General features: G+C 46.9%; 1 protein-coding gene across 1 annotated transcript in view; it reads right to left on the bottom strand.

The window, feature by feature from the left end:
- LOC138287289 (oocyte zinc finger protein XlCOF6-like) overlaps nucleotides 1–26,388 on the bottom strand; it is a 239,370-nt gene that overhangs the window by 70,379 nt on the left and 142,603 nt on the right. The window lies entirely within an intron of this gene.

The following is a 26,388-nucleotide window of genomic DNA, read 5'->3' as shown; positions in this document are numbered from 1 at the left end:
CCTTAGTCAATTATCAGACCTAAAACAGCATCAGCGTACACACACTGGGGAAAGACCATTCAAGTGCAGTGCATGTGGAAGTAATTTTAGTGAATCTTCAACATTAAGGAAATATCAGTGAATAAACACAGGGGAAAAGCCATTCGAGTGCACTAAATTTGTGAAGAGTTTTAATCGATTATCAGCTCTCCAAAGCCATCAGCAAACACACACTGGGTAAAACTAATCAAGTGCAGCAAATGTGTGAAGAGCTACAGTCGCTTAGCACACCTCCAAAGACATTATCAAACACACACAAGGGAAAAAACATACAAGTGCACTGAATGTGTGAAGAGCTGTAGTCTGTTATCTCACCTCCAAAACCATCTTCGAACACACAAAGGTTTATTCAAATTCAGTGAATAAGAGAACAGCTTTAGTCAATACCAAGCCTACATAGCCATCAGCAAATTACAGAAGATGACAACATTTTAATTTTGTGGGACATTCAAATGCCAGATGCCAAAAATGTTGATGATAGAAGCCCGACTAGTCAGAAAAGAAGAAACACCCACCTATTTGTAGAACTATAAAAGAGTCTGTTGTCAGTGATTGATTATTTCATTTCTCTATATATAAAAAAAAAAAAGAAGATGCAAGCAACACAATAAGACATCAGCAGAGTGCAGAATAAAAGAAAAGAAACAGTGTTTTCCCTCTGATGAAGCAGAGCTGTAAAGAAAAACATCCAAGCACACCTGATCACGCTACCTGTAAAAGCAACACTGTGAACAGTGCTTGGACTAACAAGTGTATTTTCAGCTTTAGGTATCAGTTCTAAAACCTATAAACCCAACACACTTGAACTGATTTAACGAGCACAAACTGGAGAATACTAAGCTGGTTGTGGTGTTTGGGCGCTGTATGCAACATTGATGATTCTGTGACATCGGTCAGAGAATATTGCCCAGAAGCACAAGAAGTGAAAGACGGAAACATGAGCTGTAACTCTCAGGGTTAGTGCTTGGAGTGCACAACATTTACCTCCCAAGAGCTGACTCTGGAGAAGTGATGCTCATTTCCATCATCACATGCATCTGTAAATGCTTCCACCATAGCGTTTCTTCCCCAGTGGTGTTCAACAACTGTATCCTTGAGAGATTGGACGGATCACCACGGTCTATGTAAATTATTAATTGCTAGATTAATTGTATGTAAATACATTTTATGGGTTTTTTATTTGCAGAGAATCATTCAACCAAATCCTGACTGGATTGGCACATGTGGACCCTGCAGTGGTGCCTGTGCGGCCAGTGGCTATAGTACGGGGGAGATCTGTCAGTCCCCATCATAATCTCCCTCAGTCCTGCAACAGGAGTAGTTCAGAGGGGGAATGAGGTGAACATGAATTGCAAGATGGCCTTTGCTCCCCCTTCAGTCATGGCTACTCTAGTCACTAATACTTCCACTTCTGGGTGAGGAGCTTGCCTAAGGAATCTGGTGATCAGAGGCCTTTTCGAACAGAACCTGTTGTTCCGGAAAGCACTGTGGACATTGTGGTGGGCACTCAAGGCCTCCTTCTACTCTATCCAAGGTTGGTCTGTCCAGATCCTGGCAGACAACTCTGCAGCATTGTGTTATGTCAATACGCTCTGAGGAATAGGGTCTCATCTCATTTGCCTGTAAGCTTTGACACTGGTCTTTGGCACACCTCCAAGGGATTTGGATGACTACCGACCACCTAGCAAAGTGTCCCTGAATATCAAAGCCAACAGCCTCAGCTGGCGTTATCTTCCCGATCATGAGTGGTGTATGCTATGGATATTAGCCCAGGGCATCTTTACCCGGTGGGGTACTCCTCCGACAGACTTGTTTGGCTTTTCTGTAAATGCTCAATTCCAGCAGTTCTGTGCCCTCCAGTGCCCATTCATGGGATCATTGGGAGACATGTTTCAGTTGAGGTGGAACTTTGAACTACGCTACACTTTTCCTTTGATTTCTTGAGTTCTGCAGAAGTTACACCAAGACCGGTCACATGTCATTCTCATTGCCCCATAGTGACCAAGGAGAGTGTGGTATGAAGACCCTCAGCGCTTCTCTACAGGCCCCCTTCGGAAGCTGCCTTGCAAATTACACCTTCTTTCCCAGTCAAAGGGAATGATGCTGTATCCTAGTTTCCAAGGCCTTCTCCTTCATGCCTAGAGACTGAGCGTGGAAATCTGAACTCCATGCAGCTGCCCCGAAGGTGGTAGACATCGTCTTGTTAGCATGGCGACCCGAAAGCAAGTCCATCAAAACAAGAGCTGACTTACCTGCTGTAACAATATTTCTGAGGTATACTCCATCTACCTGCAGATTCCTCATTGACCTCCCCACATCCCCATTTGATGGATGTGTTATAGGGATAGATAATAAGAGCTTTGAAGTTTCCGGATCCAGAATGGTGCCTGGGATTATTCTACAGGTGACGAATCTCCAGGCAGATAAGAGTATCCACCAAAAAGTTATTTACCAGAGGTAGGAAACTTTTACCTTCCTACCCTCATGCCTTCCTGTCTGCGTGACATGGTGGGAGTTCACTGAGAATCATCTTCTCCACCTGGGCTGAGGACAGTAGGGATGTCTGATTAATTAAATGGTTGATTGATAAGAAATCTGTCCCTAACTTTCAGTGCGGACGTGCAGAACAAGGAGCTGCATATAGTTGCTCTGACACCGAATTGTGTAATTTTAAGGCGCCAGATAAAGGGGAAACAGAATTTCATTTTGCAAGCTGTGTTTGTCAATGTATTGTTGTCCTTAAAATGAAAATAACCATCTTTAAAAAAAAAAAAAATAATGTAAGAAGCTGTAAATACGTTATAACTTTCCTCCTAATATCATATGACCCAGGTGTTCTGTAATAATTGGCCAAAGGTATGAAACATACTGAAACTAGAGAGGAATTGTCTAAGTATGTGAGTTTTAGCTCATAAATTGACATCAGTAGCCTAACAATTCATGTCATCCATATGTTGAAGGAAGCTGCTGGTGCATACTTCTGCAAGTTTGATTCAGCCACTGGTGTTCTAAACTATGGATTCCATTAATTTAGTATTTAAACAATAGATGTATGTTATACTTCTGGTGCAGCGATTCCTTGTTTCTCGAGTACTGTTTATGAATTGATTAGCTAATGTTAATATGCATTTTTGTAATTTGTGTATTCTTCTGTACTATTGATGTATCGTTTCATTAATGCATTTTAATTCTCCAATAAATCTTGATTGATTCATTCACTCACTTTCTCTCGACTCTTCGGTGATTTTCTTATTGATGAAGAGAGAATACTGAAATATATGCCTGGGACTGTGATTCCTAATACTGTTGTCCAGGGAACCGGAGGGAGGGGTCTGTCAAGCTGTCGCATAGATTCTCATTATTCTAATGAGACTACTGGATTTTGAGTGGCAGAATTGCCCACGGCGTGGTAGACTGAGTCTGACCCACTGCAGGTGACACCTGTTGTTCCAATCCGGGTTTTTCTCCAGCCAACTAGCAGTGCCTTATCCCTACCCGAGGGCAGGGATGACTGAGCAGCCGAGCGCATGACATAATTGGTTTCTCAAAGAAGCCGTGGTCACGCAGGTCTCACCCGTTTCTCTCAGTTACCTTAGTCTCATATATAAAATGACAAACAGAGGCAGTATATGTTTCAATAATGATTTTAATTAAACGACTGCATCCTAGATAGCAAAGCGTGAGCTGAAATAACAAGGACGACACAGCTGGACAGTATTAAAATTGTGACAAGGAGAGTGAAGCATAAAAATAACGCTATCATATTGTCACTACGGTCAATAGACTAACTCCTACCTAGGCTATGATAGAGCACAGTGTGTTAAGCTCTAATTCTGCCCTTCAGATTCCCCTGGGAAGACATCATCCTCTGTATCTGAGTAAAGGCCTGTAGTCTGCGTTAGCATCTGTAACTAAGCATTCGGCAAACAGCATACAGTCGTGGTTCTCTGGCTGGAATCTCCCTCTAACATTTAAGGGAAAGGGAAGTGTTTTTATAACAACACAGCTGATGTTCTGAGAAAACGTCCCGACTTAAGGATGTGTGTTTTCTACGAATGTCGGAGACTATAATTATACCATGTTCACCGGCAATGCTGTAGCCTTGGAAGAAGAACAGAGTGAGCAAGAATGTCTTGTTTGAGAACAGAGTGCTGGCCTAGGCAAAAACAGTTAGATAAACATAAAATAAAACAAGACTGTAAAAGTGGATATTGTAACAATAATAAAATAAAGCTGAATAAAATATATCTAGGTTGCAGTGCACAGCAGCTTGGCCTAGTGTGTTAAAATAACGTGCATGTAGCTATAGCGAAAATGGCTACACAACAAAGCCTTCTTAAGGGGTCCATAACTGCTTAGAAAATTCAAAAGTGAAGAGATTAATAAAGTGTACGTAAGAAAAGACGCAGAATGTACAAGTGAACTTTTTTTTAAACATTCTTTAAGTGTGAATGGATTTGAAATCCAAGTTGCTATCCCCAGATTGATTTGTGGGAGCAATGCAAGTGCATCAAACAAAATATAGTATGGACGATGGCCTCAATTGAATTTGAAAAGCGCCAAGCTTCCTATTAAAATTTAAATGTTGATTTTTCATATTTTTTGCACATTAAAGAAAATATTTCTTTGTTTCTGTATTTGTTTGCTAAATGCTTTTTTTTTTTTTTTTTTTTTAACATAGTTTTGTTTTCTGGTTGAAAAGATCAAAAATGCTCAGGCCAGGTTCCCCGGCTTCCACTAATCACTCAGTATAGGTCTCCAGGTTCCAATAATGACACAGGGGTCCATGGAAGTAAAAAGGTTAAAAACCACTGGTCTTGGGTCTTTCACATTGTAGGAAAGTACCATCTTGCCTGGCATGTTATATATGTTTGTTTTTGCCTGTGTCACTGGGATCCTGCTAGCCAGGACCCCAGTGCTCATAAAGTGTGCCCTGTATGTGTTCCCAGTGTGGTGCCTAACTGTATCACTGAGGCTCTGCTAATCAGAACCCCAATGTTTATGCTCTCTCTGCTTTTAAATTTGTCACTGTAGGCTAGTGACTAATTTGAACAATTCTGATTGGCACACTGGAACACCCTTCTAATTCCCTAGTATATGGTACCTAGGTACCCAGGGTATTGGGGTTCCAGGAGATCCCTATGGGCAGCAGCATTTCTTTTGCCACCCATAGGGAGCTCAGACAATTCTTACACAGGACTGCCACTGCAGCCTGAGTGAAATAACGTCCATGTTATTTCACAGCCATTTTACACTGCACTTAAGTAACTTATAAGTCACCTATATGTCTAACCTTCACTTAGTGAAAGTTAGGTGCAAAGTTACTTAGTGTGAGGGCACCCTGGCACTAGCCAAGGTGCCCCCACATTGTTCAGGGCAATTTCCCCAGACTTTGTGTCAATACCTATATGTTTCGTCACCATGGTAACTCCAAACATGGCCATGTAACATGTCTAGGATCATGGAATTGTCACCCCAATACCATTCTGGTATTGGGGTGACAATTCCATGCATCCCCCGGGCTCCAGCATAGAGCCTGGGTACTGCCAAACTAACTTTCTGGGGTTTTCTCTGCAGCTATGGCTGCTGCCAACCCTCAGACAGGTTTCTGCCCCCCTGGGGCCTGGGCAGCACAGTCCCAGGAAGGCAGAACACAGGATTTCCTCTGAGAGAGGGTGTTACACCCTCTCCCTTTGGAAATAGGTGTGAAGGGCCTGAGAGGTGTAGCCTCTCCTGGCCTCTGGAAATGCTTTGAAGGGCACAGATGGTGCCCTCATTGCATAAGCTAGTCTACACCGGTTCAGGGATCCCCCCAGCCCTGCTCTGGCGCGAAACTGGACAAAGGTCAGGGGAGTGACTACTCACCTGACCAGCACCTCCCAGGGTAGGTGCCCAGAGCTCCTCCAGTGTGTCCCAGACCCCTGCCATCTTGGATGCAGAGTTGTAGTGGCAAAATGGACACCTCTGAGTGGCCAGTGCCAGCAGGTGACGTCAGAGACCCCTCCTGATACATGCTTACCTTTCTTTGTAGCCAGTCCTCCTCTGAGGGCTATTTAGGGTCTCTCCTGTAGGTATATCAGCAGATAACAAATGCAAGAGCTCACCAGAGTTCCTCTGCACTTCCCTCTTCGACTTCTGCCAAGGATCGACCGCTGACTGCTCCAGGACGCCTGCAAAACCACAACAAAGTAGCAAGAAGACTACCAGCAATATTGTAGCGCCTCATCCTGCCGGCTTTCTTGACTGTTTCCTGGTGGTGCATGTTCTGAGGGCTGTCTGCCTTCACCCTGCACTGGAAGCCAAGAAGAAATCTCCCGTGGGTTGGCAGAATCTTCCCCCTGCCAACCCAGACACCAAACTTCTGCATCACCGGTCCTCTAGGTCCCCTCTCATCTTGATGAGCGTGGTCCCTGGAACACAGGAGCTGGATCCAAGTGTCCCCGACAGTCCAGTGGCCCTGCTGTCCAAATTTGGTGGAGGTAAGTCCTTGCCTCCCAACACCAGACAATAATCCTGTGTACTGCGTGAACTGCAGCTGCTAGGGCTTCTGTGCACTTTTGCAAGACTTCCTTCGTGCACAGCCTAGCCCAGGTCCAAAGCACTCCATCCTGCATTGCCCAACTTGCAGAGTTGGACTTCGACTCCGTGGGACCCTCTTTTGTTTTGCTGAGTCGACCGTTGTGCTCAGATCTTCTGGACGCCTGTTCAGATTCTTCTGCGGGTGCTGCCTGCTTCTGCGTGGGCTCTCTGTGTTGCTGAGCGCCCCCTCTGTCTCCTCCTCCAAGGGGCGACCTCCTGGTCCTTTCTGGGCCCTTCTCCGCTCTCGCCGCCAACCAACCCACCCTCACCACCGACCCCAACGACGCAGCTCTCAACCTCACAAACTGGATCTCCAACTGCGCTGACAACCTTGCTCCCCTCAAACGCACGCATCGACAGACCAACACCAAAAAACCTCTCTGGTTCTCTGACACCCTCAAAGAATCAAAGAAAACTTGTCGTGCCCTTGAGAAGGCCTGGCGCAAGGACCACACCGCGGACAACATGACCGCCCTCAAGAACGCTACACGCGAACACCACCACCTGATCCACACTGCCAAAAGGAACTTTTTCACCGACAGACTAGACAAAAACAGCCACAACAGCAGAGAACTCTTCAGCATCGTCAAAGAGTTCTCCAACCCCAGCGCCAGCGCCAACGCCGTCACGCCCTCACAGGATTTGTGCGAATCCCTCGCCACTTTCTTCCATCGCAAGATCAGCGACCTCCACGACAGCTTCGGACACCAGACCCAACCATACACCACTGAACCCGCTTCCCCGGACATCACCCTCAACAACTGGACCCACATCAACACGGAAGAAACCAAATCCATCATGAACTCTATCCACTCCGGCGCCCCTTCGGACCCCTGCCCGCACTTCATCTTTAACAAAGCCGACGACATCATCGCCCCGCACCTCCAGACCGTCATCAACTCTTCTTTTTCTTCTGCTACCTTCCCCGAATGCTGGAAGCACGCTGAAGTCAACGCCCTACTAAAGAAACCTACGGCTGACCCAAGCGACCTGAAAAACTTCCGCCCCATCTCTCTTCTACCTTTCCCAGCCAAGGTAATAGAAAAGACCGTCAACAAACAGCTGACCACCTTCCTGGAAGACAACAACCTGCTCGACCCTTCACAAACCGGATTCCGAACCAACCACAGCACGGAAACCGCCCTCATCTCAGTCACAGACGACATCAGAACCCTGATGGACAACGGTGAAACAGTCGCCCTCATTCTCCTCGACCTCTCGGCTGCCTTTGACACCGTCTGTCACCGCACCCTAATCACCCGCCTACGCTCCACCGGGATCCAAGGCCAGGCCCTGGACTGGATCGCCTCCTTCCTCGCTAACCGCTCCCAAAGAGTTTACCTCCCTCCGTTTCGCTCAGAACCCACCAAGATCATCTGCGGCGTACCTCAAGGCTCATCGCTCAGCCCGACACTCTTCAATGTCTACATGAGCCCCCTCGCCGACATCGTACGCAAGCACGACATCATCATCACCTCCTACGCCGACGACACCCAACTTGTACTCTCCCTCACCAAGGACCCCGCCAGCGCCAAGACCAACCTACAAGAGGGTATGAAGGACGTCGCAGATTGGATGAGGCTCAGCCGCCTAAAGCTGAACTCTGAAAAAACGGAAGTCCTCATCCTCGGCAACACCCCGTCCGCCTGGGACGACTCCTGGTGGCCCACGGCCCTCGGCACCGCACCGACCCCCGCAGACCACGCCCGCAACCTCGGCTTCATCTTGGACCCTCTTCTCACCATGACCAAGCAAGTCAACGCCGTGTCCTCCGCCTGCTTCCTCACTCTCCGCATGCTCCGCAAGATCTTCCGCTGGATCCCCGCCGACACCAGAAAAACCGTGACCCACGCCCTTGTCACGAGTCGCCTGGACTACGGCAACACCCTCTACGCCGGGACCACCGCCAAACTCCAAAACCGCCTGCAACGCATCCAAAACGCCTCGGCCCGCCTCATCCTCGACGTACCCCGCAACAGCCACATCTCCGCACACCTGAGACACCTGCATTGGCTCCCAGTCAGCAAAAGGATCACCTTCCGTCTTCTCACCCACGCACACAAAGCCCTCCACAACAAGGGACCGGAATACCTCAACAGACGCCTCAGCTTCTACGTCCCCACCCGCCCCCTCCGCTCCGCTGGCCTCGCACTTGCTGCCGTCCCTCGCACCCGCCGCTCCACGGCGGGTGGGAGATCTTTCTCCTTCCTGGCGGCCAAGACCTGGAACTCCCTCCCCACCAGCCTCAGGACCACCCAGGACCACTCCGCTTCCGGAGACTCCTAAAGACTTGGCTGTTCGAGCAGCGATAACCCCCCCTTTCCCCCCTAGCGCCTTGAGACCCGCACGGGTGAGTAGCGCGCTTTATAAATGTTAATGATTTGATTTGATTTGATTTGGCAGCACCCAAAACCTTCAACCGCGACTCTTGCAGCTAGCAAGACTTGCTTGCCGTCTTTCTGCGTGGAAACAACTCTGCATCCTCCAGCATGCTGTGGGACATCTTCTGACCAAAGGAGAAGTTCCTGGCACATTCCGTTGTTGCAGAATCTCCGGCTTCTTCCACCCAGAGCCAGCCCTTTTGCACCTTCTTCCGGGGTTTAGTGGGCTCCTGCCCCCCTAAACACTTGCGTGACTCTTGGACTTGGTCCCCCTTCCTTCCAGGAATCCGTCTTAAGTGCTTTGCAGTCAGTTGTTGTCTTTGCAGAATCCCCTATCTCGACGTTACTGTCTTTCTGGGGTGGTAGGGTAACTTTACTCCTACTTTTCAGGGTGTTGGGGTGGGGTATCTTGGACACCTGTAGTGTTTTCTTACACTCGTGGTTCGCATTCCACTTTTGGAGTATATTGTTTGTGTTGCCCCTAGGCCTATTGTCTCCTATTGCATTCTACAGTGTTTGCACTACTTTTCTGTTTACTTACCTGATTTTGGTTTGTGTGTATATTTTGTGCATATTACTTACCATCTAAGGGAGTATATACTCTGAGATATGTTTGGCATATTGTCACTAAAATAAAGTAACTTTATTTTTAGTAACTCTGAGTATTGTGGTTTCTAATGATACAGTGCTAAGTGATATAAGTGGTATGGTAGGAGCTTTGCATATCTCCTAGTTCAGCCTAAGCTGCTCTGCTATAGCTACTTCTACTAAGTTGCTAGAACACTTCTAATCTACTAATAAGGGATAACTGGACCTGTCACAAGGTGTAAGTACCACTAGGTACCCACTATAAGCCAGGCCAGCCTCCTACACACATGAAGGATCAAAAAGCCTGATTGAACATTGTTGTTCAGTCACATCTTAAGGTGGAGGCACAGGCTCATAGCCAGAGGATTCCATTCTCAAACCTGTTGATCACCTCTTACTCATCCTCATTGATTGCTGTAGGTGAACTGGATCAGGTCCCCTCCTCCCTTGTTCAGATGGACCACTAGCTTGCTGAGTTCATCATGCATTTCAAAATCAAGATTTCGCAATATAAAGATTAAAGGCAAGACAGTCATGTAAGCATTGAGAAGGAGGGTTGGGGCAACACCAACTCCTGTGTGACTTTCCACAGTCAAGTACTGCGTACAGGAGTGTGATAACTTATATGCTAAGGGTGACCCTTCATGAGTATCTCTCTGACTCTGTCAAACCTAACCTATTCTTCACTTTGTCCAGCAGGACATCTAGACGGTTTGTGGGTGAACACAAGAATCTCTCTTTCAAACCAAAACTATTCTACACCCACTCCAGCAGCACCTATAGGAGGCTCGTGGGTGAACACCAGAAGCTTTCTATGTCAGACCCAACCTATTCTATACTTTCTCCTGCACTTCTTGTAGAGTGTAGAAGACTCATATGTGAACACTTCAGGCAGATATGAAACAACTAAGACTGTTGACTGACCCGATCACTGGCCCTGAGTGGCTGGTCCTAGAGATCGACCAGGACTAGTTTGGTCCCACGTATGGATGGAAACTTCACTGGTTCCTATCCAGAAATGCTGAGTGTTCACAGGGACAGATACCTTGTTCTGGGAGGGCATGGCTGCTGACAGCTTATGAGTGGGAGTGACCCGGTAAATAATTGATACACTTCAGATCACTAGTAGACCGGCTGTTGTCAGACTCCTTAAGGTGGAAGAGGAACCTTCTTTTGGCAGCTGTATTTACAGCTGACCCAGGAAAAACTCCCAAACTTCAAGCAGCTTGGTTTCCACTGGATCTTCTGGTAGATCATTAGAAGATCCTCCATTAGCTGGATCTGCTCTCATGCACCAGTATGGAAGAGATCTTGCAGAAATATCTGGTAATAGGTGTGGAGTTCAATGTAAGTTATTACAAGGGTAACCAGATGACTCCATGTCACTGGGAGTGAACCTTTCTGTGTTTTAGTTTAACCTATCAGTGCATTTATGTAGAATATGGAGGTTATGTTTCAAGTCTACCTTTTAAATGTTATTTTATTTCAGGAATTTCCAATATTTATGTATTTTATGTGGTGATACTATGATTTTAATGATTGTAATGGTTTTTGTTAACTATACAATAAAGATGTATTCATTCATTCATATCAGTGCATTCTGGGAGTTTTACTTTTGATTCATTTTAATTTGACTAATTGGACCAAAACTCCTGATAATGATATGTAAAAGCAAAGTGAAGACATGAAAAGTGGTGTCCAGGGGTCGTGAAACCATCTGGTTTCCTTAAATATGATAGGATACTTTTAGACAGCATACTTCATATCCTGGTAGACCTGTTAAAAGAATACATTTGTATGTATAGGTAGGGCAGGTAGAATCAGGACTACCACATAAATAAGATTCTAGCAAGCTGCAAGCTATGTAGTCAAGATGTGACCCAAGAAAGGTTTATAGCTCCTAGCAAATAATCTCCATACCATAGACTGGTTGCTGGCTGTTCGTTGTAAACATGTGTAGCATTTCATGACTGGGATTTGGGTTCCTCTGTGTATGAGTATCCCTACATTTCTAGGATGCTTCTTAGGGTTACCATTAGTGTTGAGTTGGGAAGGTCCTGTGCATGGTGTCCACTTGTGTTCCCTTGCCCTCGGTGGCTAACTAGGACAATCTGGTGTCCTGGTTTTTCATTTCCCCCCAATGTCACACTGATCTGGTTTGTGTGTGTGAAGTTATAGGCTTGCTTGTCCCTTGACCTGCACCTGGAGGGGCAACCCAAGCATGCCCTAATTTGTTGCACAGCGGACTAAAATCCTGGTCATGGTTTTATCATGTAGAGGGGTGGTGGCAGCGTACAGAGTGTTGTGAATCAGAAGTTTTGAACATACTTTTTTATCTGTGTCACCTGAAAAGAGGACTACTGACCCACTCATGTAAAGTTCTGCTTCTGTGCGCTAACCCATGTCATAGTGCCAATTTATTGTGCATGCTATGTACGAGCGTCTGTGTGTTATCTGTATGGGACATTCATTGTGGGTACAAGTGAACCAGAGAATTGGAGACCTACGGGTTTCATTTTGCAAGTGCCTGACCTGGCTGAGTGTACAAGATGGGATTGCAGTTTGTCCCAGAAAGTGGGAGTGTTTTCATGATGTTCCTGAAGCTAGAAGGAGGAGGCCTGCTCATTGAAGTGGGAAAGAGGAGACCGGGCTCCTTTTAGACATTCGATATGCTCCTTTTGCTGTGAGTGTAGGTGACTTGTCTTCATGAGTACTGTCATTTGGAAGATGGTGAGGGTGAATGGTGGGGCAGCAGCCTCTGTTCAGGGTGTGAAGGTTCCTTTAGCTGAGGCCAGTCTTTTGTGTGTTTCGTGATCACTGTGGTGTGTGGCTGTTGATAACCAGGTGCAGAAAACTCACAGCTCTTTTTTCCTCAGTTATGGGTGGTGCAAACTGGAAACAACCCTGCTGTGAAGAGTATCACTGTACACAAAGGCTGTGTCTGGAAGACAGCCTTGAGAAAGGACACTTCACAAAAAGAACAAACTCAAACTGGTTCTGGGGGTGTAGCCAGAGAGCCCACATTCTTGTCGGCTTTGACTGCATGGGAGCTGTTGACCCACTTGCTGTTTTAGTTCCATGTTGTCTGTGACCGAGGTAGGGAGTGATCCACATAATATTTAGAGGTGTGCTATGAACCAGAGCTGTTGTCTGCGTGTCAGTCAGCTTCACAGGAGTCAGGGGATGTCACCTGGAGTCAGCCCTGGAAGCAAGAGTTGTCTTGTTGTCGTGCAGCTGCTGAAAGAGGGAGAGTGCACAGACATGCAGGACGTGCGATCGTCCAGAGTGCGCAGAAGAAGTGGACCTCAGAGTTGAGGGTCCATCTACCTGGAGAGCTAATTCCATGCTCCTAGGACCAGAGCACAGTTTCTTGTGCTCATGTGGCCTATATTGTGGCACTGTCTTACAGCTGTTCCTGAGCAGATCAGACACCCAAGTGACAGGTGTGCCCATCACCGTGTGGTGCAGGCTGAATCCACAGACACCCAAGTGGTGCAGGTGTGCCAGTCACTATGTGATGCCGGCTGACTCCTCAGACACCCACAAACAAGTGTTTGCCTAATTTGTTCCTGTAGGAGGCTGGCTTGGTTATAGTGGGCACCTTGAGCCAGGTCCAGTTATCCCTTATTAGTGAAGTAGTAGTGTTCTAGCAGCTTAGGTTGATACAGGTAGCTATAGCAGAGCTGCTTAGGCTGAACTAGGAGACATGCAAAGCTCAAGCAATACCACTTATATTTACACAGTACATATACACAAGTAAAGACAACACTCAGTGTTACCAAAAATAAAGGTATTTCTTTGGGGTGACACAGTGCCAAAAATATCTGAGAGGCAATACTCCTTCTGGAGGTAAGTATCATACACAATATATACACTAGACACCAAAATTAGACAAGTAAATAGTCATAGAACAATGCAAACAGTAGTAAATCCTATAGAATGCAATGGGAGAAAATAGGTCTAGGGGCAAGGCAAGGTCTTAACTCCTCCAACTTGCGTCAGCAGGACCTCAGGACAGTCTATGTCGATGATGTCCATCCTCTCTGTCCTTAGGAGCCCGCTCGTTGTTGTGAGAGGAGTCCCAGTGTACCAGTCGTAGTCTTGGAAGGTGCCTGCTTGGAGCAGGGGAGTGACTCTGTCACTCCACAGGAGATTTCTTCGGTTCTGGTGCAGGATGAAGACAGGGAGTCCCCAGAGCGTGCACACCATGGAAACTGTTGAAGGTGCTGACTTGGGGCTGAGGTTGCTGAAGAAAAGTGTCTCTTGTAGACACTTTGTTGCAGTTACAGCGTTTCTTGGGGCAGGCTGCAGTTGATCCGAGGTCAGAAGTGTCTGAAGTTGTTGCAGAGGATTCCTGAAGGAAACTTGCAAGCAGAATCTGAAGAGAACCCACAAGAGAGACCCTAAATAGCCCTGAGAGGGGGATTGGCCAACTTATCAGGTATGGATCTATCAGGAGGAGTCTCTGACGTCACCTGCTGGCACTGGCCACTCAGAGCTCTCCAGAGTGCCCCCACACCTTCCAAAGCAAGATGGCTGAAGTATGGGACACACTGGAAGAGCTCTGGGCACCACCCCTGGGGTGGTGATGAACAGGGGAGTGGTCACTCCCCTTTCCTTTGTCCAGTTTCCCGCCAGAGCAGAGGAGAAGGGGTCCCTGAACCGGTGTAGACTGGTTTATGCAAGGAGGGCACCATCTGTGCCCTTCAAAGCATTTCCAGAGGCTGGAGAAGGCTACCTCTCCCCAGCCTGTAACATCTATTTCCAAAGGGAAAGGGTGTAACACCGGGCTCTCAGAGGAAATGCTTTGTCCTGCCTTCCTGGGACTGGGCTGCCCAGATCCCAGGAGGGCAAAACCCTGTCTGTGAGGTGGCAGCAGCTGTAGCTGCAGTGCAAGCCTCAGAGAGTTGGTTTGGCAGTACTGGGGGCCCATGGTGGAGCCGCAAGTATGCATGGAATTGGCTCCCCAATACCAGATTGGGAATGGGGGACAATTCCATGATCTTAGACATGTTAAATGGCCATATTCGGAGATACCATTGTGAAGCTACATATAGGTATTGACCTATATGTAGTGCACACGTGTAATGGCGTCCCCGCACTTACAAAGTCTGGGGAAATGGCCCTGAACTATGTAGAGGGCACCTTTGCTAGTGCAAGGATGCCCTCACACTTAGTAACTTTGCACCTTACCTTCAGCAAGTGAAGATCAGACATATATGTGACTTATAAGTTACTTAAGTGCAGTGAAAATGGCTGTGAAATAGTGTGTGCACTATTTCTCGCAGGCTGCAATGGCAGTCCCGTGTAAAAGTTTGTCTGAGCTCCCTATGGGTGGCAAAAAAAATGCTGCAGCCCATGTGGATCTCCTGGAACCCCAATGCCAATAGGTACCATATACTAGGGACTTATAAGGGGGGTCCAATATGCCAATTGAAATTGGTAAATTAAGTCACTGGCCTACAGTGACAAATTTAAAAGCAGAGAGAGCATAAGCACTGAGGTTCTGGTTAGCAGTGACACAGTTAGGCACTACACAGGCATACACATTAGGCCATAATTTATGAGCACTGGGGTCCTGACTTGCAGGATCCCAGTGAGACAGGCAAAAACATACTGACATACATGTGAAAATCGGGGTAACATGCAAAGGGAGATGGTACTTTCCTCCTACACAACCCCCCCCCAAACGAGGGACAATAAGGCTAACCTTGCCCAGATGAGTCTTCATTGTCTAAGTGGAAGGATCTGGAGAGTCCATCTGCATTGGAGTGGGTACTCCCATGTCTATGTTCCACTGTATAGTCCATCCCCTGTAGGGAAGTGGACCACCTCAACAATTTAGGATTTCATTTGTTTAAGCCATAATAGAGGTTTGTGGTCTGTCTGAACAATAAAGTGAGTCCTAAAGAAGTAGGATCTCAGCTTTTTCAGTTCCCAGACCACAGCAAAGGCCTCCCTCTCTATGGCAGACCAACGCTTTTCTCTAGGGGTCAACCTCCTGCTGATAAAAGCAACAGGTTGATCCTGGCCCTCAGTGTTAAGCTGTAATAGAACTGCCCCTACCCCAATTCAGAAGCATCTGTTTGGACAATGTATTTTTTGGAGTAGTTTGGGCACTTTAAGAAAGGTGCAGAGCACATGGCCTGCTTAAGCTCCTCAAAAGCTTTTTGACAGCTAGCTGTCCACAATACCTTTATAGGTATTTTCTTGCTGGTGAGGTTTTTAAGAGGTGCTGCAATGGAGCCACAGTTCTTAACCCTTTTGCCGCCATGGACACAATGGTTACTTCCATGGCTGCGCCTGCATGGCACCAGGAACATAACCATTGCGTCCGTATACCTGCCCTCGGGGGAAGCGCTAGCGCTCCCCCCAAGGGCCGCCCCCCCTGGTCAGGGCTGGAAGGGGAATCACTTCCCCTTCCACCCCCGACCCCCTGACCCCTACTGACGTCTGATGATGTTAGCACGTGAAAGCGTGCTGACCTCATCAGAGGTCACCTCCCATCGCGCTGGAAGCATGCTTCCAGTGCGATTGCGGCAGAGAAATGCTCAGCAGTTCTCTTCTGCTTGGGAGGAGGGGGTCAGCAGAGACATGAAAGGAAAGGAAAGGCCTTTCCTTTCATGTCTCTGCAAGCATTTCTGCTGCGATCGGGCAGCAGAAATGCCCACTAGACACCAGGGATTTATTTGTGTGAAATAAACATGAGGGGAGCGGCCCCTTGGGCAAGGGGCGCTCCCCAGGGGGGCAAATACTTTTTAGGCCATTTCTGCACCCCTGGGGGCAGATCAGCCACCAGGGATTATTTTTTTCTTTTATGTTTAGAGAGCGACCCCTTCAGTAAAGGTCGCTCCCTGTGGGGCCAAATTGTTTCTAGGCCATTTCAGCCTAATATAATTATGGGCCGATATAGATATATATATATATATATATATATATATATATATATATATATATAAACACTCCCTTATGCGTAAATAAGGCCACCGGCACTCCGTTAAAGTATAAATAGGATTTAATTCAATCCACACAGGAGCGCGTTTCGGCTTCGCAGCCTTTCTCAACCTGTGGGGCCGCCATTTTGGCCCCCTTTAAATAACATGTTTGACAAGTCACATGCACTGCATTTAAAGCAACACCGTCAGTAAAATATAATACATATGTTTATGCTAGTACATCATAAATTCCAGGTCTACTAACTATTTTATCATCTACTACAACCACACACTTTCAAAATTCGGAAAACTAACAATAAACAGTGACTATGTGTAGGAGGCTGGACTGGCTTGTAGTGAGTACCAAGGGGTACTTGCACCTTGCACCAGGCCCAGTTATCCCTTATTAGTGTATAGGGTGTCTAGCAGCTTAGGCTGATAGATAATGGTAGCTTAGCAAAGCAGCTCAGGCTGAACTAGGAGACGTGTGAAGCTACTACAGTACCACTTAGTGTCATATGCACAATATCATAAGAAAACACAATACACAGTTATACTAAAAATAAAGGTACTTTATTTTTATGACAATATGCCAAAGTATCTTAGAGTGTACCCTCAGTGAGAGGATAGGAAATATACACAAGATATATATACACAATAGCAAAAATATGCAGTATAGTCTTAGAAAACAGTGCAAACAATGTATAGTTACAATAGGATGCAATGGGGAAACATAGGGATAGGGGCAACACAAACCATATACTCCAGAAGTGGAATGCGAACCACGAATGGACCCCAAACCTATGTGACCTTGTAGAGGGTCGCTGGGACTATTAGAAAATAGTGAGAGTTAGCAAAATAACCCACCCCAAGACCCTGAAAAGTGAGTGCAAAGTGCACCAAAGTTCCCCTAAGGACAAAATAGTCGTGTTAGAGGGAGAATGCAAGGAAAACACAAATCAGCAATGCAACAACGATGGATTCCTGTCTGAAGGTACCTGTGGAACAAGGGGACCAAGTCCAAAAGTCACAAGCAGCTCGGAGATGGGCAGATGCCCAAGAAATGCCAGCGGTTGGTGCAAAGAAGCTCTTACTAGGCTGAAGAACTGTGAATACTGCAGGAACGACAAGGGCTAGAGACTTCCCCTTTGGAGGATGGATCCCCCACGCCTTGGAGAGTCGTGCAGAAGTGTTTTCCCGCCGGATGGACGCCAACAAGCCTTGCTACACGCAAATCGTGCGTTTGGCGTTTTTGGACGCTGCTGGGGCCCAGGAGGGACCAGGAGGTCGCAAATTGGACCTGCAGAGAGAGGGGACGTCGAGCAAGACAAGGAGCCCTCACTGAAGCAGGTAGCACCCGGAGAAGTGCCAGAAACAGGCACTACGAGGATGCGTGAAACGGTGCTCGCCGAAGTTGCACAAAGGAGTCCCACGTCGCCGGAGACCAACTTAGAAAGTCGTGCAATGCAGGTTAGAGTGCCGTGGACCCAGGCTTGGCTGTGCACACAGGATTTCCGCCGGAAGTGCACAGGGGCCGGAGAAGCTTGCAAAGTCGCGGTTCCCAGCAATGCAGCCCAGCGAGGTGAGGCAAGGACTTACCTCCACCAAACTTGGGCTGAAGAGTCACTGGACTGTGGGGGTCACTTGGACGGTGTCGCTGGATTCGAGGGACCTCGCTCGTCGTGCTGAGAGGAGACCCAAGGGACCAGAGATGCAGCTTTTTGGTGCCTGCGGTTGCAGGGGGAAGATTCCGTCGACCCACGGGAGATTTCTTCGGAGCTTCTGGTGCAGAGAGGAGGCAGACTACCCCCACAGCATGCACAAGCAGGAAAACAGTCGAGAAGGCGGCAGGATCAGCGTTACAGAGTTGCAGTAGTCGTCTTTGCTACTATGTTGCAGGTTTGCAGGCTTCCAGCGCGGTCAGCGGTCGATTCCTTATCAGAAGGTGAAGAGGGAGATGCAGAGGAACTCGGCTGAGCTCATGCATTCGTTATCTAAAGTTTCCCCAGAGACAGAGACCCTAAATAGCCAGAAAAGAGGGTTTGGCTACCTAGGAGAGAGGAAAGGCTACTAACACCTGAAGGAGCCTATCACAAGGAGTCTCTGACGTCACCTGGTGGCACTGGCCACTCAGAGCAGTCCAGTGTGCCAGCAGCACCTCTGTTTCCAAGATGGCAGAGGTCTGGAGCACACTGGAGGAGCTCTGGACACCTCCCAGGGGAGGTGCAGGTCAGGGGAGTGGTCACTCCCCTTTCCTTTGTCCAGTTTCGCGCCAGAGCAGGGGCTAAGGGGTCCCTGAACCGGTGTAGACTGGCTTATGCAGAATTGGGCACCTCTGTGCCCAACAAAGCATTTCCAGAGGCTGGGGGAGGCTACTCCTCCCCTGCCTTCACACCATTTTCCAAAGGGAGAGGGTGTTACACCCTCTCTCAGAGGAAGTTCTTTGTTCTGCCATCCTGGGCCAGGCCTGGCTGGACCCCAGGAGGGCAGATGCCTGTCTGAGGGGTTGGCAGCAGCAGCAGCTGCAGAGAAACCCCAGGAAGGGCAGTTTGGCAGTACCAGGGTCTGTGCTACAGACCACTGGGATCATGGAATTGTACCAACAATGCCAGGATGGCATAGAGGGGGCAATTCCATGATCATAGACATGTTACATGGCCATATTCGGAGTTACCATGGTGAAGCTACATATAGGTAGTGACCTATATGTAGTGCACGCGTGTAATGGTGTCCCCGCACTCACAAAGTTCAGTGAATTGGCTCTGAACAATGTGGGGGCACCTTGGCTAGTGCCAGGGTGCCCTCACACTAAGTAACTTTGCACCTAACCTTTACCAGGTAAAGGTTAGACATATAGGTGACTTATAAGTTACTTAAGTGCAGTGTAAAATGGCTGTGAAATAACGTGGACGTTATTTCACTCAGGCTGCAGTGGCAGGCCTGTGTAAGAATTGTCAGAGCTCCCTATGGGTGGCAAAAGAAATGCTGCAGCCCATAGGGATCTCCTGGAACCCCAATACCCTGGGTACCTCAGTACCATATACTAGGGGATTATAAGGGTGTTCCAGTAAGCCAATGTAAATTGGTAAAAATGGTCACTAGCCTGTCAGTGACAATTTGGAAAGAAATGAGAGAGCATAACCACTGAGGTTCTGATCAGCAGAGCCTCAGTGAGACAGTTAGTCACTACACAGGTAACACATACAGGCACACTTATGAGCACTGGGGCCCTGGGTTACCAGGGTCCCAGTGACACATACAACTAAAACAACATATATACAGTGAAAAATGGGGGTAACATGCCAGGCAAGATGGTACTTTCCTACACTATGTACAATAATATTAACAAATGTGAACAATGAAAAATAAATAAATGTTATGTAATAATGCCAAAGTGCATACGGTTAAAAGGAACACAAGAACTCGTCTTGAGTCTCAAGATTAACTTGAAGATTAATTTAAACATCTCAATGATTCCAAAACGGGGAGCACTGTACCTAATTATATCTACAGCATCTCATGGGAGAAAAAACTCATAAATACATGCAGTCTGCTATGCATACATTAATTTAGGTATACATTGTATGGAAAGGGGGGGGTTGGGTTCCAGGCTGGAAGAGTAGGTAAGTAACTCACTTAAGAGGAAAGATAATATCAACTACATTTATTAACTCAGATGGATATATAATTCCTCACTGGAATTCAATCCCGCTGGTTCCCTAGAATCTAGAGTAAGAATATATCTAGACTCCAACTTCCTCAAGTTCTTCTCTCTATCTCCTCCACGGACATCTTTTTGTACATAGTCACTGTGTATTGTTAGTTTTCCGAATTTTGAAGGTGGGTGGTTGTAGTAGATGATAAAATAGTTAGTAGACCTGGAATTTATGATGTACGAGCATAAACATATGTATTATATTTTATTGACGGTGTTGCTTTAAATGCAGTGCATGTGACTTGTCAAACATGTTATTTAAAGGGGACCAAAATGGCGGCCCCACAGGTTGAGAAAGGCGGAGACGCCGAAACGCGTTCCTGTGTGGATTGAATTAAATCCTATTTATACTTTCACGGAGTGCCGGTGGCCTTATTTACGCATAAGGGAGTGTTTGTATTACAGACGTGGTGGCGCGTGTCTACCGGGCACCATTGGCGGTCAGGAGCAACGAGGGTATTGCCAAATTCAAGTGTGAATATATATATATATATATATATATTAATATAATTAGGCCGATCTGCCCCCGGGGGGGCAGAAACCACTAGACGCCATGGAATTTGTTATTTTTTTTAATGAACATAAGGGGAGAGGCCCCTTGGACAAGGGCGGCTCCCCAGGGGGCAAATCATTTTTAGCCCATTTCTGCCCCCCCCCCGGGGGTGGATTGGCCTAATATAATTAGGCCGATCTGCCTCCAGGTGGGACAGAAAACCCCCTAGATACCAGGGATTTTTTGTTGTTGTTTTTTTTTACTTTTATGTTTAGGGAGCGACCCCCATAAGCAAGGGTCGCCCTTTGGGGGCCAAATTGTTTCTAGGCCATTTCTGCCCCCACGGAGGCAGATCGGCTTAATATAATTAGGCCGATCTGCCCCCGGGGGGGCAGAAACCACTAGACACCAGGGATTGGTGTGTATGTGTGTGTTTTGTTTGGGGGCTGCCCCTTGGGCAAGGTCGCTCCCCATGGGGGGCACATTACTGTTGGCCCTATCTGCCCCCATTGGGGGCAGATTGGCCTATTTTTTGAAGGCCCATCTGCCCCCAAGGTGGGGCAGAAAGCCCACCAGAGACCAGGGAAGATTTGTTTTCAAAATAAGAGGGTTGGCGTATGGCCATACCCCCACCCCAAATAAATGGGGCCAAAGTTGTTCTGCCCACCAGTGGGCAGATGGGGCAATTACCCCCGATCCACACCCCAGGGGGCAGAAAGTCTACTAGATGGCATGGAATAAAAAAAAAAAAAAAAATAGTGGGGTGGTGGCTACCAACCAGTATGGGCCTGGATATGCCCCCCCTCCTCCCCAACTGAAGGGGGTAACAGTATTTCAGCTCTCCCCTGCACAATAAAACATTTTAGCCCATGGCAAGCAAGAAGACATTTGATTATTTTGGGTTATGGTTTTACATTTGGGCCATAAGAGCTTGGTAACTCTCAAAATCGTCCAACTTGGAATGGTGAGGGCTGCACTTTTTTGACTTTGGGTCGCTGCCATGTAGAAAAATCCACAAGACCCAGACACATCTGAAAATTAAACATCTGGGTGATTCCAGGGTGGTGTGCTTCATATGCACCACACCATTTTCTTATCCACAATGCCCTGCAAACCTCCAACTTTGCTGAAAATCACTAATTTTTCCCACAGTTCTGTGAGGGAACCTTCCGGAATCTGCAGGAATCCACAAAATTCCTACCACCCAACATTGTCCCATCTATACCAATACAAATTGTGCTGCACTTGTCAGCCTAAAAATGTTTTTTTTCAAACTGCCCTTTTGGACCAACTTTGGTTCCCCCTCAATTTCGACATGTTTTTGGTTCTTTCCTGTCACAGGCACTTGGCTCACATATACAAGTGAGGTATCATTTTTACTGGGAGACTGAGGGGAACGTTCGGTGGTAGGAAATTTGTCCCTGTGCGGTGATCCCACCCAGAAATGTGGGAAAAAGTGATTTCTTAGCTAAATTTGAGGTTTGCTGAGGATTCTGGGTAAGAAATAATTCGGGGATCCACACAAGTCTCACCTACCTGGACTCCCTAGGGTGTCTAGTTTTCAGAAATGTCTGGGTTTGGTAGGTTTCCCTAGATTGCTGCTGAGCCCAGGAACGCAGGTTGCCCCGCCTCCCCCCAAAAACAGGTAGTTTCATATTTGATCATTTTGATGTGCCCAGATAGTGTTTTGGGGAATTTCCTGTTGCGGGCACTAGGCCTACCCACACAAGTGAGGTATCATTTTTATCAGAAGACTTAGGGGAACTCTGGGAGGAAGGAAATTTGTGGCTCCTCTCAGATTCCCGAACTTTCTGTCACCAAAATGTGAGGAGAAAGTGTTTTTGTAGCCAAATTTTGAGGTTTGCAAATGATTCTGGGTAACAAAACCTGGTGAGAGCCCCACAAGTCACCCCATCTTAAATTCCCCTAGGTGTCTAGTTTTAAAAAAATGCACAGGTTTGGTAGGTTTCCCTAGGTGCCGGCTGAGCTAGAGGCCAAAATCCACAGGTAGGCACTTTGCAAAAAACACCTCTGTTTTCTTTGGGAAAATTTGATGTGTCCATGTTGTGTTTTGGGGCATTTCCTGTCACAGGCGCTAGGCCTACCCACACAAGTGAGGTATCATTTTTATCGGGAGACGTAGGGGAACTCTGGGAGGAAGGAAATTTGTGCCTCCTCTCTGATTCCAGAACTTTCTGTCACCGAAATGAGAGGAAAAAGTGTTTTTTAGGCCACATTTTGAGGTTTGCAAAGGATTCTGGGTAACAAAACCTGGTGAGAGCCCCACAAGTCACCCCATCTTGGATTCCTGTAGGTGTCTAGTTTTCAAAAAGGCACAGGTTTGCTAGGTTTTCCCTAGGTGCCGGCTGAGCTAGAGGCCAAAATCTACAGCTAGGCACTTTGCAAAAAACACATCAGATTTCAATGTGATAATGTGATGTTTCCATGTTGCATTTCCTGTTGCGAGTATCAGGCCTACCCACGCAAGTGAGGTACCATTTTTATCGGGAGACTTGGGGGAACACAGAATAGCAAAACAAGTGTTATTGCCCCTTGTCCTTCTCTTCATTTTTTCCTTCCAAATGTAAGACAGTGTGTAAAAAAGACGTGTAATTGAGAAATACCCTGTAATTCACGTGCTAGTATTGGCACCCCAGAATTCAGAGCGGTGCAAATAACCACTGTTTTTCAACACCTTATCTTGTGCCCATTTTGGAAATACAAAGGTTTTCTTGATACCTATTTTTCACTCTTTATATTTCAGCAAATGAATTGCTGAATACCCGGTATAGAATGAAAACCCATTGCAAGGTGCAGCTCATTTATTGGCTCTGGGTACCTAGGGTTCTTGATGAACCTACAAGTCCTATATATCCTCGCAACCAGAAGAGTCCAGCAGACGTAACAGTATATTGCTTTAAAACATCTGACATTGCAGGAAAAAGTTACAGGGTAAAATGTAGAGAAAAATGGCTGTTTTTTTACCTCAATTTCAATATTTTTTTATTTCAGTTGTTCTTTTCTGTAGGAACCCCTTGTAGGATCTACACAAATTACCCATTGTTGAATTCAGAATTTTGTCTTTGTTTAAGAAATGTTTAGGTTTCTGGGATCCAGCATTGGTTTCACATCCATTTCTGTTACTGACTGGAAGGAGGCTGAAAGCACAAAAAATCGTAAAAATGGGATATGTCCCAGTAAAATACCAAAATTGTGTTGAAAAATTGGTTTTTCTTATTCAAGTCTGCCTGTTCCTGAAAACTGGGAAGCTGGTGATTTTAGCACCGCAAACCCTTTGTTGATGCCATTTTCAGGGGAAAAAACCACAAGCCTTCTTCTGCAGCCCTTTTTCCCATTTTTTTGAAAAAAATGAAATTTTCACTGTGTTTTGGATAATTTCTTGGTCTCCTTCAGGGGAACCCACAAAGTCTGGGTACCTCTAGAATCCCTAGGATGTTGGAAAAAAAGGACGCAAATTTGGTGTGGGTAGCTTATGTGGACAAAAAGTTATGAGGGCCTAAGTGCGAACTGCCCCAAATAGCCAAAAAAAAGGCTTGGCACCTTAGGGGTAAAAGGCCTGGCAGCGAAGGGGTTAATGAACCTCCTGTAATACCCAGTGAGACCTAAGAAGGCTCTGACCTGGGTTTGAGTTGTAGGGAGACCCCAGTCCATAATGGTCTGAATCTTCCCCTGAAGTGGTGCAATCTGTTCTACACCTACCTTGTGGCCCAGATAAACCACTTTCCCGTGCCCTATCTGGCACTTTGAAGCCTTGATAGGTAGGTCTGCCTTTTGCAGGGCCTCCAAAACTTTCCAGAGGTGAACCAGGTGATCATCCCAGGTGGAGCTAAAGACAGCAATATAGTCCAAATATGCTGCACTAAAAGCTTCCAAACCTTGGAGGACCATATTCACCAGTCTCTTCGGAGGCGTGGGTTCGAATCCCACTGCTGCCACCAATGTAGGAGGGTGGCCTGGTTTGTAGTGGGTACCTTGGGTACTTATACCAGGCCCATTTATCCCTTATTAGTAAAGTAGGAGTGTTCTAGCAGCTTAGGCTGATAAAGGTAGCTATAGCAGAGCAGCTTAGGCTGAACTAAGAAATATGCAAAGCTCATGCAATACCACTTATAGTTATACAGTACTTATACACAAGTAAAGACAATACACAGTGTTAACAAAAATAAAGGTATTTATTTGGGGTGACTCCGTACCAAAAATATCTTAGAGGCAATACTCCTTCTGGAGGTAAGTATTATACACAATATCTACACTAGACACCAAAATTAGACAAGTAAATAGGCATAGAACAAAGCAAACAGTAGTAAATCCTATAGAATGCAATGGGAGAAAATAGGTCTAGGGGCAACACAAACCATATACTAAAAAAGTGGAATGTGAATCACGAATTCCCCCCTAGAAAAGTGTAGTGTGTGCAGAATCGCTGGGAGAATAAGAATACAGTAAAGGTAAGTAAATTACCCCACCCCAGAGCCTAGAAAAGCAGGAGTAAAGTACTGCAAGTTTCCTTAGGACACACTACACCTCGTTTTTGAGATTTTGCATCAGCCAACCAAGTCTGCAAAGAACAACTGCTGGAATATTGGACCTGAAGACCTGCAAAGGAAGGGGACCAAGTCCAGAAGTCGAAAGAAGTTCCAGGAAGGACAGGAGCCCCTGCCAACCCAGAAGAGGGTGCAAAAGAAGAATCCCCTTGTTAGTCGAAGACTGCAGAAATGCACCCTTGGAAGATGCCAGCAGGTTCCTGCATGATGCAAAAGTTGTCCCATGGCGTGAAGATCGTTGCAGATGAGATTTTATGTTGGAAGGCGCCAACAAGCCTTGGCTATGACAAAAGTGTGTTTTTTGTCAAAATGGCGCTGGATGGACCCAGGAGGGACTTGGGGGCCTCAACTCTGTGTAAGGAGGAAGAGGGGGCTCTTAGCACTTTAGAGAGCCCTCAGGATGCCAGCCAGCTCCCCCAGAAGCCGCAGGATCCGGGTTCAAAGGAGGTGCAAAACTCGGTTGATGAAGCACAACAAAAGAAGGTCCCACGCTGCCGGAGAACAACTCAGCGAGTTGAGCGTCGCAGGGTGGAGTGCTGGGGACCTGGGCCAGGCTGTGCATGAAGGAATTTTGCAAAGAGTGCACAGAGGCCTCAGGAGGTGAAGAAGACACTGTACACAGGGGTACCGTCGTTCTCGGGGAAGGCAAAGTCTTACCTCCTCCAAATTGCGTCAGCAGGGCCTCAGGACAGTCTATGTCGATGATGTCCACCCTCTGTGTCCTTAAGAGCACGCTCCTTGTTGTGAGACGAGCCCCAGGTCGTCATCTTGAAAGGTGCCTGCTTGGAGGAGGGGAGTGACTCTGTCACTCCACGGGAGATTTCTTCTGTTCTTCTGGTGCAGGATGAAGACAGGGAGTCCCCAGAGCGTGCACACAGTGGAAACTGTTGCAGATGCTGACTTGGAGCTGAGGTTGCTGAAGAAACGTGTCTCTTGTAGACACTTTGTTGCAGTTACAGCATTTCTTGGAGCAGGATGCGGTTGATCCGAGGTCAGAAGAGTCTTAAGTTGTTGCAGAGGATTCCTGAAGGAAACTTGCAAGCAGAATCTGAAGAAAACCCACAGGAGAGACCCTAAATAACCCTGAGAGGGG

Source organism: Pleurodeles waltl, chromosome 4_1, assembly GCF_031143425.1.
Source record: "Pleurodeles waltl isolate 20211129_DDA chromosome 4_1, aPleWal1.hap1.20221129, whole genome shotgun sequence".
Classification (NCBI taxonomy): domain Eukaryota; kingdom Metazoa; phylum Chordata; class Amphibia; order Caudata; family Salamandridae; genus Pleurodeles; species Pleurodeles waltl.
Note: the sequence above shows the minus strand (reverse complement) of the source record. Positions and strands in the feature narration are given on the sequence as shown.